The following is a 16,711-nucleotide window of genomic DNA, read 5'->3' on the forward strand; positions in this document are numbered from 1 at the left end:
TAAATTCTCCCTCAGTTTGCCTGACCAAATGCCAGAGTGTGGCGACTTAGAGATTTTCACAGTAACTTCATTGTAGCGTTGATGTAAGCTTAATAAATAAATAAACTTTAAACTGGAAGCCCTGCATTGTTGGAACTCTGTTCAGAGAACTGAACATAGCTCACAGATTATAGAACAAAGAACAAAAAGAACAAAGAACAATACAACACAGGAAACAGGCCCTTCAGCCCTCCAAGCCTGCACCGCTCATTTGTCCAACTAGACCATTCCTTTGTATCCCTCCATTCCCAGTCTGCTCATGTGACTATCCAGATAAGTCTTAAAATAGATGGCAGAAACTTGTCTTTATAAATGTGTAAACCAGAAGAGAATAATGAAAGTAAATGTGGGCCCATTAGAAAAAGTGAAAGTGAAAACATAAAGGGGAATGAAGGAAATGACATTAAACAAAAGCGTTAAACAAAGAGTTTGGCCCAGATGTTTGTTGCTGGGGTGAGGTTTGCCGATTTGAGGGATAAACAGCTGGGCCAATCTGACATTCTACATAGCCCACAACTCAGATTTTCAGTTGGGGGACTGGGGGGTTTGGGTCAAATAGGAGTCAGGATGGACAACTCCAGAATGAGTATACAGATTGCTAGGTGCATTAACAGTTTGGGCACAAGGCATACTTCTGTGGTCTGGCATTGCGTTTAATTAAATAAATAATGATAGTAAAACAAAAACTTGCCTCCAGCATTCATGACCTGCCCCACACACACACACACACACATTATGCCCCATCTAGGCCAACTAATGCCAACACATGCCCCGCTATTCACCCCCATGTATCCTGACTCCGTATGCCAACACATGCTGCTCTCTATCCATCCCCATTGTTTCATATACCTTTTGCGAACTTAGTGCTAACCCATGCCCGCGTCCGTCACCCTTCGTCTTTTCCTCCTCCATGCCAAATCACCAAGTACCCTCAGAAAGTTCCTTGACATTTCCATGACAGCTCAGACATTTCTGATGCTTCTGCACAGCTTTGACAGCTGTGACAGTTCTGACACTTCCTGGGTTGCTTTGACAGTTCTGACACTGCCTAAGCAGCTGAGACAGTTCTGATGTTTCCCAGACAGGTACTCTGACATTACCTGAACAGCTCTGACACTTTTTGGGCGGCTCTGCCATTTTTTGGACAGCTCTGACACTTTTTGGACAGATTTGACCTTGTCTGGCCACTTTGACACTTCCTAGACAGCTCTAACAGATGGACAGCTCTTTACCATTTCCTTGTCATCTTTGACACTTACTGGACAATTTCCTGGACAGCTTTGACAGCTGCATAACTATTTAATGGCTCCATAGTTGTTGGATAGCTCTTTAACAATTCCTTGACAGCTTAAGTGTTCCAAGACGTTTGTGCTTTAAAAAGTGCATAGTCCTGTTCATTTTTATCAATCCCGAAGGGTGCCTTACCTCTCCCAAAGGTTGCCTTACCTCTTGCAAAGGTGACCCAGGACCTGATCATGATTACTTTGCCTCTGCAAAGGGATATGCTGGCTTTCCAAATGAATGCATCAAGTTTAAGTCTGTTCTAATCTGTACACTACAGGGTCTACTCTCCTGTCCTTCCAAAATCCCACTTGAGTGGAGGCAGATGGCAATTCAAATGGCCAGCTATCTCCACAAATTGTGCAAGCGCAAACAATGGCCTGACTCCAGTCCTGTCCCCTCGAAGGTGGGAAATATGGAATTCAAAGATGCGATTCCACTATTGTAGAATCTTCACCATGACAGTGAGGCTCTCCGTTGTAGTCAGAATCGGTTTTTACGGTAGCAAATACAAAAAAAATCCAGAAATAAGGGGAAATAAGGGTTTAGTAAATATGAGGAACTTCAAGAAATCAGTATTAGTGGAGAAATTAATAGGACTAAGTGGCAATAAATTCCCTGAACCAGATAAACCACATCCTCGAATGTTGAGAAGTAACTGGATATAATAGGTGCATTGGTTTAGATCCAGATCGGTTTAGATCTAGAATTCCTTAAATTCTATAACAATTCGCAAGGATTAAAAGGTAGCAAAATCGCTATTTAAAGAGGAACAGAGAAAATGAACATTTAGGCCAGTTATGTTAACATCAGCAGTAGGCAAAATGCTAACATCTATTATTGAAGATGTGGTACTAAATCACAACATGAAGAAGCAGTGTCAATATGATTTATGATGGTACATCATTGTGTTTGAGACATCTGAGAAGAATTTTTCTGTGGTTGTAACTATTAAGACAGATCAGGACAAAGGAGTAGACGTAGTGCGTTTGGATTATTTCAAAAAAACAACCAACGAAGTTGAGGCCGGTAAGCCTCACATCTGTAGTGGGTAAGTTGTTGGAAAGTATTTTAAGAGATAGGATCTCTCAAAAGGTGAGATGAGGACTGATTAAGGACCGTCAGCGTGGCTTTGTGGGTGGAAAATCATGTTTCACAAATTTGATTGAGTTTTTTGAAGGGGTAACCAAGAAGGTAAGTGAGGGCATTGCAGTCGACATTGTCTACATGGATTTTAGCAAGGCTTTTTACAAGGTACCGCATGGTAGGTTATTACATAAGTTTAAATCTCACAGGATCCAGGGTGAGGTAGCTAAATGGACACAAAATTGGCTTGATGACAGAAGTCAGAGAGTAGATATAGTGGATTGGTTTTCAAACTGGAGACCTGTGACCAGCGGTGTGCCTCAGGGATCAGTGCTGGGCTCACTGTTATTTGTCATTTATAATAATGATTTGGATGGAATGTAGGAGGCATGGTTAGGGTTAGTAAGTTTGCAGATGAATCAAGATTGGTGGCATAGTGGACAGTGAAGAAGGTTATCTTGGATTGCAATGGGATCTTAATCAATTGGGTCAGTTGGCTGGTGAATGGCAGATGGAGTTTAATTTAGATAAATGCGAGGTGATGCATTCTGGTAGATTGAACCAGGGCAGGACTTACTCAGTTAATGGTAGGGCATTGGGAAGAGTTACAGAACAAAGAGCTCTAGGGGTACAGGTTCATAGCTCCTTGAAAGTAGAGTCACAGTTGGACAGAATGGTGAAGAAGGCATTCAGCATGCTTGGTTTCATTGGTCAGGACATTGAATACAGGAGTCAGGACATCTTGTTGAAGTTGCACAAGACATTGGTAAGGTCACACTTGGAATACTGTGTTCAGTTCTGGTCACCCTATTATGGAAATGATATTATTAAACTAGAAAGAGTGCAGAAGAAATTGACTAGGATGCTATGGGCACTTGATGTTTTGAGTTATGAGGAGAGGCTGGATACACTGGGACTTCTTCCTCTGGAGCATAGAAGGCTGAGGGGTGATCTCATAGAGGTCTATAAAATAATGAGAGGCACAGATCAGCTAGATAGTCAATATCTTTCCCCAAAGGTAGGGGAGTCTAAAACTAGAGGGCATAGGTTTAAGGTGAGAGGAATGAGATACAAAAGTGTCCAGAGGGGCATTTTTCTCACGCAGAGGGTGGGAGTGTCTAGAACAAGCTGCCAGGGATAGTAGTAGAGACGGGTAAAATTTTGTCTTTTAAAAAGCGTTTAGACAGTTACATGGATACGATGGGTAGAGGGGGATATAGGCCAAATGCAGGCAATTGGGACTAGCTTTGGGGTTTTAAAAAAAAGGTCGGCATGGACAAGTTGGTCCAAAGGGCCTGTTTCCATGCTGTAAAACTCTATGACTGTATGACTCTAAGTGCCACACAAGAGGTTATTTCACAAAATTAGGATTCTTGAGATTTGAATGTAATAATTAAGATGGTTCAGGACTGGTTGATCAACACAAAATAGACAGTAGGAATAAATGGGACATTTTCAGATTGACAGGCTATAACAGGGGAGCAAAAGATAAGTTCTTGGGCCTGAGCTACGTCTGATCTATATTAATGGCTTAGATGAGAGGCTGAAGGCAGCATATCCAGGTTTGCTGACAATGTGAAGTTAGGTGGAAAACTAAGTGGTGAGGAATATTCAAAGCTACTGCAGAGGGCAGATGGCATGGTGGCATAATAGTTAGCACTGCTCCTCACAGTGCCAGGGATTTGGGTTCAATTCCAGCTTAGGGTCACTGTCTGTGTGGAATTTGCACATCCTCCCTGTGTCTGTGTGGGTTTCCTCCAGATGCTCCAGTTCCTTCCACAGTTCAAAGATGTGTGGGTTAGATTGATTGGCCATGCTAAATTGACTCTAGTGTCAGGGCATTAGCAGGGTAAATGTTTGGGGTTACAGGAAAAGGGTGGGATTGTGGTCAGTGCAGACTCGATGGGCCTTCTCCTTCTGCACTGTAGGAATTCTATGATTCTACAATATAGACAGGTTGGATGAATTGGCAAGAACATAGCATAATGGAATGCAACATGGCAAAGTGGAAAGTTTGGTGGAAAAGTTTTTAAAAATAATGTTTTTTTGAATGCTGAGGGACTGATAGATGCTTGCATTTAGAATAGGCTTGCTCACCTCTTTGTGCCAGGAGCTACACTTCAATTCTTTTCTCATTTCAATAAAATGTTGAGGTACAAAGGAAAGAAATGATTGCCTGAGCAAAAATAAAACAATGTCAAAGCAATGAGAGGATCATTTAAAATATTCGGTAAAAAATAAACACGATCATTAGAGTGAGAGAGGCCAAATTGTGTCTTAACTTTTTCACTTACCGGCACCCACTGTGTGAGTGTGTTGTTGTAAGGAGACACAGCCACAAAGACATACACACATTCTCCCACCACCACCACACTCAGTAGACACTCCTCCTCCCACCACTGCGCTACCACTCCACCGCAGCTCAGCATTCACTTTATCCGTGCAGGGCAGCCATCACCCGCCCGCCCCCACAACTTGGCTGCCACTCCCCCACATGGCTGCCACTCTGTCCCCATCTGGGCTGCATGTTGGACAAGCTGATTCAGGGGAACCTTGGTGTCCTTGTGTGTAAATCACAACAAGTTAACATGCAGCTTGAGCCAGCAATCGGAAGGGATGTGATATGTTAGCTTTACTAAGAGATGATACTATGAAAGTAAATCTGTCTTTTTCTTTAATTCATTCATGGCACATGGGCATCGTTGGCTGACCAACATTTATTGCCCATCCCTAGTTGTCCTTGGAGGATAGTTATGAGTCAACCACATTGCTGGGGCTCTGGAGTCACAAGTAAGCCAGGCCAGGTAAGGACAGCAGATTTCCTTCTCTATGATGGGTTTTCCAACAATTGTTTCATGATCATCCTTAAATTCTTAATTCCTGATATTTTTATTCAATTCAAATTCCATCATCTGCCATGGCAAAATGTGAACCTGGGTCCCCAGATCATTAGCTGAGTTTCTGGATTAATAGTCTAGTGATAATACCACTAAACCATCACCTCCCCACAGCTTTACCATAGTGTTACAGGGCATTGGTGAAACAACACCTGGAGTACTGTGTGTTGGTCTCTTTACCACAAAGGTTCACTTGACTGGTTTCTGGGATGTCCTATGAGGAGAGATGGAGTAATCTAGGCCTGTAGTCTCTGGAGCATAGAAGAGTAAGAGCTAATTTCATTGAAGCATTTAAAACTTCCTCAGCGTCTTACAGGGTGGATTATGACAAAATCTTTCACTGGTTGAGGATTCTAAAATACAGGGTCACAGTTTCAGAACAAGGCAAGAGGTCACAACTTCCACCATGCTGTGTTAAATGTTATGATTATGCAATTCTTCTTAGAGCTTTTCCCTTGCCTCGTCAATGCTGCGTAATTACAAACCTGAAAAGAAATCTTCTCATTAAGAGCTTACATTTCACCAAGGAGGTTTCAGGCCATTCCACACCCAAGAACCTGCTTTGATAACTGCTCACATTTCAGCACTTGTGACAAATTTCACCACAGCAGCTAAGAAAACATTCTAGAGCAATCAGCAACATGTAGCACGGTGACACAGTGGTTGGGCATAGTGGTTAGCACTGCTGCCTCACAACACCAGGAACGCAGACTCAATTCCAGCCTCAGTCACTGTCTGTGTGGAGTTTGCAATTTTTCCCCGTGTCTGCATGGGTTTCCACCCAAAGTCCAAAAATGCATGGGTTTGGTTGATTGGCCATGCTAAATTCCCCCTAGTATCAGAGGGATTAACAAGGTAATGTGTGGGGTTATGGGAATAGGAGTTGGGTTGGATTGTGGTTGGTACAGACTCAATGGGCCGAATGGCCTCCTTCTGTACCATAGGGATTCTAGGATGTTAATTGAAACACCCTACCACACTCTAAGAAAAAAATCAATTTGCCATATCTCCCAATGTAAACATATCCTTTCAAAAATTCTAATACCACATTTTTGCCAAAAATTAAGCAGTTCTTCCCTGGGCCATATACCCTATCTGTGTACCAAATTTTGTTGAAATCCATCTGTTAGTTTTTGAGGTATATTGTTTACAATGGACTACCAAAAGAGGTGAAAATAATGCCTCCAGCCGCTGAAGGTAAAACATTAGAACTGAGATTTGGAGAAATTTCTTCATTCCAAGGGTTGTGAATATTTGGAATTCTTCATCTAAACAAGCCATAAATGCTCAGCTGCTGACTACATTCAAGGCAAAGGTTGACAAATTTTGGGTAGTAAAAGAATTAAGAGATATGGAGATAATATAGAATGGTGGAATTGAGGGAGAAGATCAGCCATAATATTGTTAAATGGCAAAGCTGGCTCAAAGGGTCAAATGGCCTACTCCAGATCTGATTTCTGATGTTCTTATCCTAGTATACTAATCATACATACCATTTTTGATTTTGATTTTATTTATTATTGTAACATGTATTAGTATACAGTGAAAAGTATTGTTTCTTGCACACTATACAGACAAAGCATACCGTTCATGGAGAAGAGAAGGAGAGAGTGCAGAATGTAGTGTTACAGTCATAGCTAGGATGTAGAGAAAGATCAACTTAGCGTGAGGTAGTTCCTTTTAAAAGTCTGGCAGCAGTAGGGAAGAAGCTGTTCTTGAGTCGTTTGGTACATGACTTCAGATTTTTGTATCTTTTTCCCGACGGAAGAAGATGGAAGGGAGAATGTTTGGGGTGCGTGGGGTTCTTAATTATGCTGGCTGTTTTGGCAAGGCAGCGGGAAGTGTAGACAGAGTCAAGAGATGGGAGGATGGTTTGTGTGATGGATTGGGCTACATTCAGGGCCTTTTGTAGTTTCTTGTGCCTTTGGGCAGGGCAGGATCCATGCCAATCTGTGATACAACCAGAAATAATGCTTTCTATGGTGCATTTGTAAAAGTTGGTGAAAGTCAATAGCAGACATGTCGAATTTCCTTATCTTCTGAGAAAGTGGAGGCATTGGTGGGCTTTCTTAACTATAATGTTGGCATCAGGAGACCAGGACAGGTTGTAGTCAATAAGTAGCAGTATTAGCGTTAATTTTTTTTCAAAAGTATTTCAGTAAATCAGCAGATTGATCACATATTGAGAGGGGAGTATATTTAGCATTTGGCTCTATAATTTTGTCTCTTAATTTGCATTTTATTTTGTTCCATCATGATCTTTCTTAAATTCGTTCTGTGGTAAATTGCGTGCTGTGCAGCATTAGCTTATAAATCTGTAGTATTTTTGTATGATAGACAAATTTCACATAAACTTGTCAAATATCTGTAAGCTAATATCACGCATGATTGCAACTCATCTGATTAACTGTGTCACTGCTCTAATGTTTTAACATTCTAATGTTTTGTCATTTTAGGAACAGTAGATTTAATTTGTACCATAACTAAGAAGGTGCTTCATCTTTGATTATCATACTCAAGTAGGAATGGGGTAGGCCTTAGGAGAGGTATTTGAATACATAGTTGAAGTATTGGCTTTTACAAAGACTGTTAAAGATGGAAAGAGATGTTGCAAGGCCAGGTGGCTTAGGAAGGGAATCCTTAAGAGGGAGGGTAAAATGGCTGAATGGTTACCATCAATATTAGAAAATTAGGGTTGGAAAATACAAGTACAGAAGTAACAATGGCATGGATTAGGGTTTCAGTGGAATTGGGCCTGAATTGCAGGGGGAGCAGGATTTTATGAGAATGATTCCAACTGTCCAGCATTCATGAAAATGGGAGAGTTGTCATCCAGTAACATCTAGGTACAATTGCTGCTGATGGTTTGAAGCCACCTAAGTTTAATTCTTAAAAACCCATCAGTACTGGTGAAAAAGCACTTTTAAAGTGCTGTGGTTAAATTCAGATCCATGCTTCTTATTTATTAAATCATTTGCTGTAATATTGTTTGAATTTGTGTGAGGAATGTTATCTGTGCACTTAGTGTATTTCTATAATAGTCTGACTACATGTGCTGTTCTTTTTAGGAGTTTTTTTGTATCTTTTTACCACATTCGCATCAGTAAATTTTGATAACCTACCTGTGATTCCAGTGCTAGTGTGATGAAGCCAAAGTTACATGGGCTTACATTACACTGGGGTGGCACAGTGCTTAGCACTGCTGTCTTACACTGCCAGGGACCCGTGTTCAATTCCCGGCTTGGGTCACTCTCTGTGTGGAGTCTGCGCATTCTCCCCATGTCTGCATGGGTTTCCTCTGGCTCCTCTGGTTTACGCCTGAAAGACGTGCTGGTTAAGTGAGTTGATTGTGCTAAATTCTCCCTCAGTGTACTCGAACAGACGCCAGAGTGTGGCAACTACAGGATTTTCACAGTAACTTCATTGCAGTGTTAATGAAAGCCTACTTGTGAAACTAATAAATAAACTTAATCATCTTGCAAGATTAAAATAAAGGAAAAGCAATGAGTGAAGAGATAGACAGCAGACTGATCACTTTCAGAAATAGTAAGATGTTAATACTTTGGCTGTAATCTTTTTATCAAAAGTGGTCCTTCCTAAAACATTCTCTTTCAGAAGCTGACTAACGTAACGGCATTTTCCAAAATTTTTATCCTTAAAAGATCAAAGTTTCTGTGAATCATTGTGATTATGCCCTTTCAATTCAATGGAAAGTCATTCAAATTGGATGTTCGAGCAGAAAGGGAATAGTTTACAATTATAAGATAGCAAACATTTCTTACATAGACTTAGATCAGAAACTAAATCAAGAAACCATGGGGAGTTTGAAAAGCTACTATTAGAATTGGAAATGCTGGAAATATAAAGCTGTTGCAATTTGATGAAATATTAACTTGGATTTCTTTTTCAGGTGCTTGTGAGTTTGTTGTAGCAACTAGGCAGCTCTCAAAAGCTGAATAATATCTTCAGCGTGCAGTCTCAAAAAGGAACACAGCTCAAAAAAAAGCCTTACAACACAAGGATATGGTTCAGAAAATCATCTTTAACCTTGATCATTTATATGGACCACCTTTGGGCCTACTGAAGCCCTTATGTGGCCAATTAATGACCACTTAAGTGTCTCATCCTAATTCTGTCACTATTTAACCTATGGCTGTGGGAAGCCCACGCCTAAGCAGGACATCGGTAATATGGTCTGTTGTTGGACAAAGGAGTGTGTATTCTAAGCTGATCAGTGGCACTCCCCTCAGCTCATAACCCTCCTCCAGTATCCCCTCAAATCCAACACCCTAACCTCCTCACTAGGGTCTGTCAGCCAGACCCCTACCTTTACCTTAGACTCATCTTAAAGTCTGGCTCCATAACCTCCTCTTGTTCAGAGATTTCCAGCAATAGCCACTGCTTGAGAGTCCCTGGGGCTACTGAGCTGCCAGCTTTACGATTGATTGGAAGCTCCCTAAGGCAATACTTCCTCCCCAGCTGGAACAGAAGTCTTGTCCTGAGCCAAACAATGCCCCACTGAACAATAAAATGGCTGCTGCTATCAGGGGAATGTGTAACGATTTTAATCAGGCAATTGAGGTTGGCCTGTTTGAATATAAACTCCTTGATTAAGGGCCAAATTGATGGTCCAATCAGGGAGCCCCATGCTCTGTACTTAAACAGGCGTGTCAGTAGCTCTGGCTCTCTGGTTGCAGACTGCGTATTGGCAGCGCTCTGTATAGTGTTGTTGGATCTTGCAAATAAAGGAATTTTGGTGAAGGGACTTCTACCTCTGAGTGCTTATTACAGAATACATTCCCTGCTAACTCTTTGGATGCCATTGTAAAAGTCTATCCTCGGTTTAATTTATTTTCCATAATTTTGAAATCCCTTAAAATTCTGAGCAAAAGTTTGAATGTAAATCTCAGAATAATTTTTAAGTTTGATATTTGTCATTATAATTCCAATCCATTTCATTTCCAAATCCTCTCAATTCTATAAATGTGATAGCAGGCTGGTTCAAATCATTATCTCATCTACTCTGCACAAAAATTCATTTTCACAGCTGGGAATGCTACAGAAAATTGCATTGAGGACAATGAATAGTTTTTAACAATTTAAATTCTATATATTTTTGGTTATATATAACTGCTTTATGAATAAACATTAAATAAACATTCACAAAGTCGTGACTCACAAAAAATCATCACACCATTTTCTGCCAATTCAATTCACTCCAGGAGATATCGAGAAATAGTTGAAGGGACTGGAGGCTGCAAAGGCTACTGGTCCTGATAATATTCCAGCAATTGTACTGAAGACTTGTGCTCCAGAGTTTGTTGAGCCCAGGACCAAGCTGTTCTAATATATCTATAATGCTGGCAATATGGAAAATTGCCCAGGCTTGTCCAAATATGTCCTGTACACAAGAAACAGAGCAAGTCCAACGCAGTCAATTACCACCCCATCTGTTGTACTCTCAATCATCTGTAAAGTGATGGAGGGGGTCATCAACAGTGTGGTCAAGCCGTACTTGCTTAGCAATAACCTGCTCATTGACGGTCAGTTTGGGTTCTGTCAAGGTCACTTAGCTCCTGACCGCAATACAGCTTTGGTTCAAACATGGACAAAAGATCTCAATGCCAGAGATGAGCTGAGAATGACTGACCTTAACATCAAGGCAATAGTTCATCAAGTTTGGCATCAAGGGGCTCTGGCAAAATTGGAGTCAATGGGAATCTCCACTGGTTAGAGTCATATCTGGGCATAAAGGAAGATGGAGGTCAATCATTTCGGTTCTAGAACATCATTTCAAGAGCTCCTCAGGGTAGTGTCCTGGGCTCAACCATTTTCAGCTGCTTCATCAATGACTTTCCTTCCATCATAACATCAGGATCAGGGATGCCTGCTGCGAATGCACAAAGTTCAGTACCATTCACAATTCCTTTCACATTGAAGCAGTTCATGTCCAAATGAAGCAAGACCTGGATAATATCCAAGCTTGGGCTGACAGGTAGCATTCACGTCATAAGAACATAAGAAATAGGAGCAGGAGTAGGCCATCTAGCCCTTCGAGCCTGCCCCGCCATTCAATAAGATCATGGCTGATCTGTTGTGGCTCAGTTCCACATTCCCGCCCTCTCCCCATAACCCTTAATCCCCTCGCTTATCAAAAACCCATCAACCCGCGTCTTAAAAATATTTAGCGAGGCAGCCTCCACCACTTCAACGGGCAGAGAATTCCAGAGGTTCACCACCCTTTGAGTGAAGAAGTTCCTCCTCAACTCCGTTCTAAACCGCCCCCCCTTTATCTTGAGGCTGTGCCCCCTAGTCCTACTGTCCTTTCTGAGCGGGAAGAGTCTCTCCACCTCTATCCTATCCATCCCATTCATCATCTTATATGTCTCAATGAGACCTCCCCTCATTCTTCTAAACTCTAACGAGTACAAGACTAGTTTATTCAGCCTCTCCTCATAGCTCAACCCCCTCAACTCTGGTATCAGCCTAGTAAACCTCCTCTGCAATCCCTCCAAGGCCAAAATATCCTTGCATAAGTGCGGCGACCAAAACTGCACACAGTACTCCAGCTGTGGCCTCACCAATGCCCTATACAGCTGCAGCAAGACCTCCCTACTTTTGTATTCAATCCCCCTCGCTATGAAGGCCAGCATCCCATTCGCCTTCCTGACCACCTGCTGCACCTGCAGGCTGGGTTTTTGCGACTCATGCACAAGGACCCTGAGGTCCCTCTGCACCGTCGCCTGCTGCAGTTTTTCGCCACGTGCCTACAAGTGCCTGGCAATGATAATCTCTAACAAGAGGGAATCTAGCCATTGCCCCATTTCATTGCACCACCGTGGATGAATCCCCCATTATTAACCTTCTGGGGGGTTACCATTAACCAGAAATTCACCAGGACTAGCCACATAAATAATGTGACTACAAAAGCAGATCAGAAGTTTGGAATTCTGCAGACAATAACTCACCTCCTGACTCCCAAAACCTATCCACAATTTACAAGGCATGAGTCTTATGAGTGATGGAATAATCTCCACTTGCCTGGATGAGTGCAACTCCAATAATACTGAAACAGTTTGATACCTTCCAGAAGATGCAACCCATTTGATTGGAACCCCATTCACAAACATTCACTCCCTCCACCACTTAAGCCCAGTGGCAGCAATACGTATCATCCACAAGATGCACTGCAGGAACTCACCAAGACTCCTTAGACAATCCTTTCCAAACCCATAATCACTACCACCTAGGACAAGAGCAGCAGACAACCTGAGTGGATAGAGGTGTTATGTTTGAACTTCCAGAAGGTGTTGTTATTTAATTCCTCCCTGGTTCTTTAACATTATGGGATGTTTGAAGGATCTTCCACCTTAAAGACTGATGTAAAATATCTGTTTAACTCCTCTGCCATTTCCTTGTTCCCCAAAACTATCTCTCTAGATTCATTTTCTAAAGAGCTTATGTTCACTTTGGCCTCGCTTTCCATTTTTTATATATTTAAAGAAGCTCTTATTGTTAGCTTTTATATTCCTTGCTAGTTTACCTTCGTACTTATTTTCTCTCCCTTTATTATCTTTTTAGACTTTCTTTGCTGGATTCTGAATTTATCCCAATGTCCGGAGCAATCACTATATTTTGCCTCCTTATATGCTTTTTCCTTTAATTTAATATTCTCCTTAACTTCCTTGGTTAGCCATGGTTAGTTAATCCCTCTCTTAGAATCTTTCCTCCCTACTGCATATATTTTTTCTGAGAGTCATGAATTACCTCCTTAAATGCCTGCCACTACTTGCCTACTGTATTCCCTGCTATCTGCCCAGTCTACTTTAGCTAACTTTATCCTCATTTCATTGTAATTCCCTTTATTTACATTAAAACTGATGTTTCCAACCCAAATTTCTCAGTCTCAAACTGAATATTGAACTCCATCATATTATGATCACTATTTCCTAAGGGATCTTTTTACTCTGAAGTCAATTATTAAACCTGCTTCATTACCCATTACCAGATCCAAGATAGCCTGTTCCCTAAGTTTGCTCCATGACATATTGCCTCCAGGAAACTATCCCTAATGCACTCTATGAATTTGTTGTCACAAGTACCCTTTCCAACTCGATTAACCCAATCAACATCAAGATTAAAGTCACCCATAACTATTGCTCTATTCTTTTTACATGCTCCTATTGTTTTCTGATTTATACCCTTTCCTATAGTGTGGCTACTTTTTGGAAGTCTATACATTATTCCTACCAATGTCTTCTTTACCTTGTTGTTTTTTACCTCTACCCAAATGGACTCTACATCATCTGAGCCTAGATTGTCTTTCACAATGGAATTCATTTCATCTTTCCCTCCCTACCTTTCTGAAAGGTCAAATATCCCTGATATTAAGTTCCCAGTTTTGATCTCCTTTTAACAATGTCTCTGTAATGGCAATGAGATCATATCTACTCACCTTCATTTACATGTTGGTTTATCTACACCTATTCCAAATCCTTCATGCATTAAGATACAAAGCCTTTTAGGCTTTTTTGCCATTTTCCATCATCCTAACTTTTCCATATACGGTGGCCCCATTTATATCTCGCCCTTGCTAATCCTGTCTACCTTTTTCTTCATTTTGCTGTTCTATTTCACTTTTATTACCCCTTGTTTCTCTTTCCCTTATCACCTTGCTTAGGTTCCCATCTCCCTGCCATTCTTGTTTAAACTTTCCCACACTAGCAAACACTCATCTGAGGACATCAGTCCCGGTCCTGCCCAGGTGTAACCTATTCAGTTTGTCCCACCTGGCAACTCCACTTCCTTGCCTTCTTGTCTGTCCCACCTCCCCCATGTCCCACCTCCCCTACCACCGGTCCCAATATCCCAAGAATCTGAAACTCTTTGCACCATCTTTTCAACCATGTATTCATCTGATATATCCTGGTATTTCTACTATAACTAACACTTGGCACTGATAGTAATCCTGAGATCACTAGCTTTTTGAGGTCCTTTTTTTCTACTTACTTCCTGTCTCCCTATATTCAGTTTTTAAGACCTCGTCCTTTTTTTAACCTATGTTATTGGTACCAGTGTGTACCATGACCACTAACTGTCCCCATCTAGAATGTCCTGTAGCTGCTCTGAGATATTCCTGACCCTATCATCAGAGAGGCAACATACCATCCTGGACTCTCGTTTGCAGCCACAGAAATGTCTATCTATTCCCCTTACAATTGAATCCCGTATTACTATTGCATTCCTATACTTTCTCCTCTCCTATGCAGCAGAGACAACCATGGTGAAAGGAATTGGGATGTTACTGCTTTCCCCTGAGAGGTCTCTTCCCACCAACAGTAGCCAAAGCCACTGTCCTGCAGGGTAATGACCACAGGGGCAACTTCACCTCCGTCCCTTCTTGTCTGTCGTTCCTAAGTGTCAAATATTCTTGAATATTTAGTTCCCAATCTTGGTCACCATGTTTCCATAATGACAATTGCATCATACCCATTAATTAAAAAGGTAGTCTGAGTAAAGGTGACCATGAAGCCACCATTATTTTTTTTTAATGGCTGCATTTGCTACCAATGCCTGGCATGCACATCCACCATCTTTATAGGGGGGAAAGTGTGCAGGGCGCATACGCATTGATCATTAGCCCCAGAATTGCAAATATTGCAACATCATGTTAACATTTTTAACAATTCCCTCCATCCACAGTACACCCCAAACCTTACAGGGCAGAGCTGGCACGAGCAACTGCAACATGGGACCTACTCTATCCTCACCTCTAACCCCCAGTGAGAATAACATCACCTTGGTATCTTTTTATTAATTAATTAAAATATGAAATATCAAAAGAAATGACTGGCGATAGAGAGAGAGGCAAAGAAGGACAGATAGTGCCAGCTGCCCTCAGTGTCTACCAGCCACAGGGCTCAGGAAGCATGGAACTGTTCAAAATTTCAGACCAACCATTGAATTAGTTCAAAGGAATGATCCACCTGGTTAGGTTTCTTTTACAGTAGGAATCATTCCAGGGATAGTTGGGCAATGAAATAGGCTTCATCATTAAATGTTTGAAGGCCTCCGAAAATAAGCTGTCATCATTTATGAGGGTGTATTTGTGATTCCTGCTGCAAATGACATCATTGGAGTCTGTGTTAGTGTAGACAAGCTCTTTCCTGCACTATATGACTCTATGACTCAAGTGTGCAAGAATTGACAGATACTGGCAACTATCTTGAATTGGCAGTGTTGTAAAAACCCGCCTGATTCATTAATGTCCTTTCAGAGAAGAAACTTTTGATCGGATTTTGATTTATTGTTGTCACATGTATTGGAATACAGTGAAAAGTATTGTTTCTTGCACGCTATACAGACAAAGCATACTGCACATAGAGAAGAAAAGAAAAAAGTGCAGAATGTAGTGTTACAGTCATAGCTAGGGTATAGAGAAAGATCAGCTTAGTATAAGGCAGGTCCATTCAAAAGACTGCTGGGGGCAGGGAAGAAGTTGTTTTTGAGTCAGTTGGTATGTGATCTTTAATTTTTGTACCTTTTCTCATCGGAAGAAGGTGGAAGGGAATATGTCCAGGGTGTGTGGGGTCCTTGATCATGCTGGCTGTGTTTCTGAGGCAGCATGAAGTGTAGACGGAGTCGATGAATGGGGGGCTGGTTTGCGTGAAGGGCTATGTTCACAATCCTTTGTAGCTTCTTGCGATCTTGGGCAGAGCAGGAGCCATACCAGGCTGTGATACATCTGTAAAGAATGATTTCTATGGTGCATCTGTAAAAGTCAGAGTCATAGCAGACATGTCAAATTTCCTTAGTCTTCTGAAAAGGTAGAAGCATTGGTGAGATTTCTTAACTATAGCTTCAGCGTGGAAGGACCAGGTTGTTACTGATGTGGACACCTAGAAACTTGAAGCTCTCAACCAGTTTCCCTTCATCCCCATTGATGTAGACAGCGGCATGTCCTCTACTATGTTTCCCAAAGTCAATGATTATCTTCTTCGATTTATTGACATTGAGGGAGAGATTATTGTAATTGTATCATTTCACCAGATTCTCTATCTCTTTCCTGGACACTGTCTCCTCATTGTTTGTGATCTGACCCACTATGGTGGTGTCATCAGCAAACCTGAAAATGGAGTTGGAGCAGAATTTAGCTGCACAGTCATAAGTGTATAAGGAGTTTAGTAAGGGGCTGAGGATACAGCCTTATGGGGCACTGGTTTTGAGGATAATTGTGGAGGAGGTGTTGTTGCCTATTCTTATTGATTGCGGTCTGTAGGTTTGGAAGTTCAGAATCCAGTCACAGAGGCAGGAGCTGAGCCCTAGGCCACGGAGTTTGGAGATGAGTTTTGTAAGAATAATGTTGTTGAAGGCTGAGCTGTAGCCAATGAATCAGAGTCTGACATAAG

This window comes from Carcharhinus amblyrhynchos, chromosome 5 (genome assembly GCF_965287045.1).
Source record: "Carcharhinus amblyrhynchos chromosome 5, sCarAmb.v2.hapA, whole genome shotgun sequence".
NCBI classification, from domain to species: domain Eukaryota; kingdom Metazoa; phylum Chordata; class Chondrichthyes; order Carcharhiniformes; family Carcharhinidae; genus Carcharhinus; species Carcharhinus amblyrhynchos.